This window comes from Petaurus breviceps, unplaced genomic scaffold, assembly GCF_028583685.1.
Source record: "Petaurus breviceps papuanus isolate PSGF00001 unplaced genomic scaffold, PetGlider_PUasm1.0 41, whole genome shotgun sequence".
In the NCBI taxonomy this organism is placed as follows: Eukaryota; Metazoa; Chordata; class Mammalia; order Diprotodontia; family Petauridae; genus Petaurus; species Petaurus breviceps.
Window position 1 is genome coordinate 6,699,238 of NW_027186320.1, and position 6,957 is coordinate 6,706,194.

A 6,957-nucleotide genomic window follows, 5' to 3' on the forward strand; every position below is an offset into this window, starting at 1 on the left:
AATGATTCATTTCAACTAGAAAATAATTCTGAAATTAAATTCTATATTAAGAGTGAGCATAATAGATATGGGATAGGGAAGAGGGCAGAACAGATTTGTGTATATAGAAAATACATTAGTATATGGAAATCCTTGAAATAGAGTGATAAAGATTTCCTTTGTAAACATTCATGAAAGTAGAATAAGAAGCAATATTGTCATTATAATACAATATGGAATAGACTTCTGTTCCATGTGACCAACAAAGTAAGGGATAAAACATTTTCTATGCCCCTCTCCCCAAAACCACTTAAGCCTCTCCAAAATCAGAATTATGTTCATTTGTTAAGGCAACTGAAGCTGTATCCACAGGCTAAAATCCCTAAAAAAGTAGCAACCAGATGAATTTACATCAGAGAAGGATAATCATTAATCCGTAACTCACTAACTTAGCATCTGCTTCCTACCAGTCCTCATTCTCTGCCAGGACATGCAATTCATCATGTTTTTGCTGTGGGATCCATGTAACAGTTCCCCTTCTGATATTTCATTATCTACCAACACACACAAAGACACACACACACACACACACACACACACACGCACCATTCTCTTATGCTACCATTTAATAGCAACAAGATGGACTCAACTTTTCACACATTCCCCATCCCCTGCCAGCACTCTACAGATATGGAAATACAGGGAAGTAGACACTTGATCTTCCATGACTGACATTTTTCCTGGTGAAATACAGAAATGATCAGTCAAAAAAGTAAGGAACAAAGGAAACTGAGTCAAGGCACTAGGGTTTTCATGGAGCTTTACCAAGCCTGAAGAAAAGATAACTGGAATCCCATTGATTATAATTCCCCTTTACAAGCTGACTAATGTTTAATGTGAAGGTATGTGTACAACCTACATTGGATTGAATACCACCATGAGGAGGGAGGGGTGCAGGGGAGGAGAGATATGGGGAACTCAAAAACTTGTGGATCAAAATGTTATAGACTAAAAGTAAATAAAATTTAAAAAAAAGAAAAGATGATTGTAATCAAAGTAAGGGTGATTTTGTTTTGTTTTGTTTTGTTTTCCCCTAAAAGGCACTAAGGGAAAAAAAAAAAACTGAGACCAGTAAAAATAGAATTACATGCCTTAGACATCTTTGTGACTAGTCCTTGGGGAAACTTCCATAAAAAGGGAAGAAGTAAAAAAAGTAAGTTTTATAGTATAACAGGATGAAAAAGACTAAACTCATCAAAGATCTCTAGACAAAGAACACTCATTCAAAAAAAAAAAAAACCTTAAGCACAAGCACATAAGTAAGTAGTAATGATATGAATAAAATGGGGAATATGTCTTCCCTATCCTCTAAATCATTTCAAACACCTTTGAATAAATGGAAAATGAATAAATGTCAGGGAAAATATAGTATTTGTGGATTTCCAAAAGAGCATGGAACTACAACAACGTGTTTCTGGGTGTTTGAAAAGAGAAATATATTTTTTGAAAGCCGAATTTATTAGCAGCATAGAAGAGGTAATTGGTAAAATAAAAACAAAAAAAGACTAAAGCAAACAAACAAATCTTGAATGCACTGTTGCAAGCCTCACCAAAAATGAAAGAGAATAAGTGATCAGAAATGCAAACACATAGAATCTGAATAATCTGGGAGAGAAGCAAAAACAATGAGGTTAATAGAAAATTTGATATCCATGCAAGAAAAATGATGTTTTTTTTTCTTTTCTTTTTTTTTTTTTTTTTTTTTGCCTTTCAGCTAGCTTTTTTGTGTGGGTGTTACATGTCTGAGACAGGAACCGAACTCAGGACCTCCCGACTCCAGAGCCAGAGCTATACTCACTGCACCACCTTGCCACCCTGAAAAATGATGTTGTTAAAAAATAAAATATATAAAGAAAAATTTCAGGATTTTTGGTGTCCCTGAAGAACACAAGTCAACAAAACCTGAGCAATGTAATATAAGAAATAACATCAGAAAACTCCATAATTTATGAACATAAAATAAAGTGATGGTTGAAAAAAATCAACATATTAACAGCAGAAAAACAACAAAAAACCACCACCTACAACAACAGCAAGAAAAACATACTATGTTACAAACTCCAAGACATGTATTTGTTATAATTGATAATTCTGATCACCAAGATAAAAATCAGAAAGAAATCTGGATAAATACTTTGAAAAACAGAGGAAGGAAATTAAAACAAAACAAACATTTTATTCCAAAGAGAATAGAATAATTTTTCAAAGGGTAAATATCTTCAAGATGCAGGATAAAATGATATATACTGCATACCTGAACCTAATTAGGAATAAAAATCAAAGATGATTGCTCCATTCCATGGTACAAAGGGATGCCATTGAATAATGTTTCCTTGGAGGAGGGGAAAAAAACCAAAACATTTTATAAGGCACTTTAACATTGGGTGTAGTATGCCAAGACTTAGTTGTTAGAAATGCCATTACCTATAAGATTGTACCTTAATAAAGAACTTGTTTCATGAGAAGAAAAGTAAAGAGAACTCCTGTGGGACAAGTGACATCCAGAAGGTTGTAAAGACATGTATCAAGGGAGAAGACTTCATGGCAAAAGGGAAATCTGATATTCAGGAGTGTATGGGTAGTAAGGGACTGCACAATCACTGACAAATTAAAAGCAAATCCTAGCAATACTTCTATTATCTCCATCTATTTTAGTAATTAACATTTCTTAAAGTACAGCAGAAAACAAAGAACATGGAAGATGTACAAAACATATGTACAAATGTACAAAACAAAAAAATCTACAAAAATAGCAATAACAAAATAAGTACCAAAGAACTTTAACTCCGTGAGAAATACAGAAACTAAAGAGGAAACAAATGAATAGAAAATTAATGAATCAAACAATAAGAATTTCAGATGAAAAAAGAAGAGTAACAATAGACAGAATGAGGAAAAGAAATCATTTTTTTATGAAAATAATCCTGACATTTTTTTAAAATATGAAAAATGAAAAAAGTTGAAGGGAAGAGGTAACAGAGATTTTACGACATCACTTAACAGGTGGTAAAAAGGGAAAAAATTGATAACCTAAGAAAGAAATTATAAGTCAAATGCTTTAATTTGTGAAATTGGTAACAAATTAGAAGAGGCAGAACTTAAGGTTGAAGAGTAGAGAACTTGCTTGAATAAAGTTACCTTAAAGTTAACAAGAAATAACTGAAGAAGCATATATATGTGTATATATATATATATATATATATATGATATTTAAAGAGAAAGAAGCAAAACAAAACCAAAATTATGAATGTGATGAATTCAGAGAAGCAGAGAGAGATGTACATGTCGTAATATACAGTGAAGTTAGCAGTCATAAGAAACAATAGACAAAATGATGACAACAATGTAAAAGGAAATAACCACAAAACAATTTTTTAAAATTGATATTTCAAAATTTAAAACAATAACCATGCATTGAAAGAAACTGCATGAGAAGACACTCCATTCCCACCCCATGGTAGAAGTGGGAAGTTCATGAATGTAGTATAGCAAATATTTCTAGACTTTTTTTTGTATTGATCTGTTTTGATCATTTTTTCTCTTATTGTTTTTTAAAAATATAATTCATTAAAAGGGATATCTCTCTGGGAGGGCAAGAGTGAGGGATATGAAGAGAAATTTTGGAGACATGAAAAATATATCAAGTATAAGTATAATGTACTGTGAATCAAATGGATATAAAGAAAACATATACAAGGAACTGGGGAAGCAATGCACAAACTTGGAATGAAGATATGATAAACTACTTATAGAGGCGTTAAGACTACATGCAAAGGGCATCTAATAGTAAAGCTTTCCTAGAGGATAATTCCATCCTATAAAACATAGTCAAACTGAAAAATGCAAAGGAGTATTCTGAATCTGATTTTCACTAGCTTTTTTCTGGGTGAAATTCATGTGAACCCTGCAGGTTAGTGGCCACTTTTTTCCCCTTACATTGGATAGTACCTGAAAAGAAAAAAGTTAGGAATAATATGAAATGCATTACAAATTTTGATAGAATAAATTTCAAAGTTTTCAGAGAAAGGCTATTAGAATCTTAAAATTCTAGTGAGAAAGTCAACCCAAGAAGAATGAAAAAATCCCAAGAGGAAAATTCCCAAATCATAAAGAAAAAGCACTCCAATGAGGAGCAAAGGGGGGAGGGTTTCCCAAAGAGGATATTAATTACAGAAAATTTATCAACCAAGTTAGATTTTTAAAACTTATAAAGATGAAAACAAGATGAGTTAACAGAGGACCTTTAGAAAAGTTCAGTATGGTCCTATAAGAATTCATTGGGGAAGTTAAAGCTCAGAATGAGTTGCAGACAATGAAAAACATTAAGGGCAACATTTTTTGAACAAGTTAAATTTGGGTGAAAGGTAAGATAAAGGTTGCCCTGGAGACAGCTGTAAGTCAATTGTTATATTTTAATTGTAGTGATCGAAATAAGAGAAATCGTCAATAGCTTTAAAAAAGGACCTTTTTTGTTGTTGTTGTTGATTTCTAGGGTTAAAAAAATGCTAACAACAAAAGACAAAAAATTGTTAATAATGCAAACTAAATTTAGAAGTGTGATGCATCTTTTTTTTCTTTTTCATTTATTCCCCAGAGAGTTATTTTGTTAAACATTTATTCACATACACTGCATTGCTCTGTAAAAACTGCAACATGAACAAGTGTGAAGTAAAAGTCTCGGGGCATGAAGTGATCATTAAGCTAGAATACTGGCAACTAAAGTATAAGGAAAACAGCCATTTATACAGTGCTTCCATGTTTACAAAATGCTTCATATCCATGATCTCATTTGAGCCTCCCAAAACCCCTGTGTGAAAATCAGGGAATGAATCACTGCTCAATGTGGATAGGAGAATTTATAACAGAAACTAGAAGGATAACAGCTCCATGATTCTTATTTTGCTTCTGTTTCTTATGCCAAAGATTAAAACCTTTGAATTAGTAAAGACTGAAAAGAAATACCTACATGGAAGTTAATAACGAAAATGAGTAGTGAAGTCATAAATGAGGAGTTTAAGTTATTTGACTCGGTTGTTCCTTACCAAAGGCAGTAAGCTTGAGATTTTATACATGTGTATATGAATGTATATGTCTGTATCTATTTATCTGTTGATAGATAGATAGATAGATCGATCGAAATATATGTATATGTACACACATATGAGAAAGAGATTACTCTTAAGGGAGGGTTGTCAGGAAAGGAGTTACCTGCTATGTATTTTGAAGGTAACTATTGTAGAAATGGCATACCATTGGTGCACAGGTTTACAAGCAAAATGGTAAACATGCTGTGTAGCTAGCTGCATACTTTGAATGGTAATTCAAATACTTTCATTAAATGTAAGCATAATCTTGTTTGAATGGTCCTTTCTTGTGTGTGTGTGTGTATGTGTGTGTGTTTTATTTTTATCCTGAACTTTGCACCTGATGAGGGAACTCTTGAGATAAGTTAGATGTTCTACAAATGATGTTCATAGAGATAAACTGAGAGGAATGAGAGGTTAAGTGCTTTTCAAGGGTTGTATAGGCATTATGTCAGAGACATAACTGACAACTAGGTGATACAAATTCTTTAGCCCTTGATCCCAGGCTTCCTCAATGATAAGCTATAATTTAGTTTCAGACTTCAGATACACAAAATAATAGCAAGGTCATTAATTTTCTTAACATTCCTTCTGTTTGTCTCTATGATAGCACAGTTGTTCAAGGGTAAATAAGGTGAATTTTGATTTTCCATAGGTATTTTCCACTAATAAAAATGTGTGTGAAAGTGAAGCTAAGCATTTTTGTTTTTACCACAAGATACACACACACACACACACACACACACTCATACACACACACATTAAGCTGAACTGGTAAGTAAGGTTTTCAGGATCATTACATTTGTGAATAGTGAATATGTCCACTGATGACACACAGGAGCAATGATTCAAGTTTTAACTGCATTGGACTTGCACCATATTAACCTACATGTAAAAAAATAATGAGTGTTAGATTAGTCGATATGAGAATTACAGTCAGCATTTTAAGCAGTTCAGAAACATTGGGTCTTTAATTTATAATAGAATGTACCTCATCAGGCTCAGTGCTTCACAAAACTGATTGGAATGTAGAGCTCTCATTGACATAAAAAGTAATTCATTTCCTGTATCAGGCATATATGATGGAGAGAGAAGCAATGTGATATATACACAGAGAAACTTTTAATTAAAACTTAAAATTCCATTTTCTTTGTAATCTGTTTCTGCTTTTACATATGCATGATATTACAATTGAGCCAGTGATTTTTGTGGCATTGAAGTGCTAACCTCTTCTGTGGATTGAATTTGGGGGCAAATCCTGCCACAGGATTCTTGGTGAGAGTGATTTTTGTTTCCTCTAATATGTTTAGTCACATCCTTTCCCAGCTTATTTTCAAGAGGTTGAATATTCTGTTTATAAAATCCACCAGTGAAGGATGGTAAGTTGATCTGTCAAATAAATGAACAGGTAATTTAATGTGATATTAAATTTTTAAATGATGAAAGCAGGTAATTATCATAAGAGTTACAATTTACAGATATTTAAGCTTTTAAATTGCTGTGCATATTTAAAATGTTGGGCACATAAACTATTTAGATAGTTGTGAAAATCACTAGACATAAATTATTATTTTTAAATGCTGTGGTATATTTTATTGCTAACAGACATACTATTTTTAAAGTGATACTCCATTAAAATTTTCTTCCAATGCCTCATTCTGCCACAAAGAAAATGAGTTTTTAAAAGATAATGTTATCAACTCACAAACTTTGGAAGGTTCTTCCCAGACAAAAGGATTTTAGTATGGGTCCAGTAATAAATAGACAATGTATCTGTCATCAGAGTACTAACTAGACAACATTTTAAAGAAGTTATCATCTAAGAGTTAGGCAA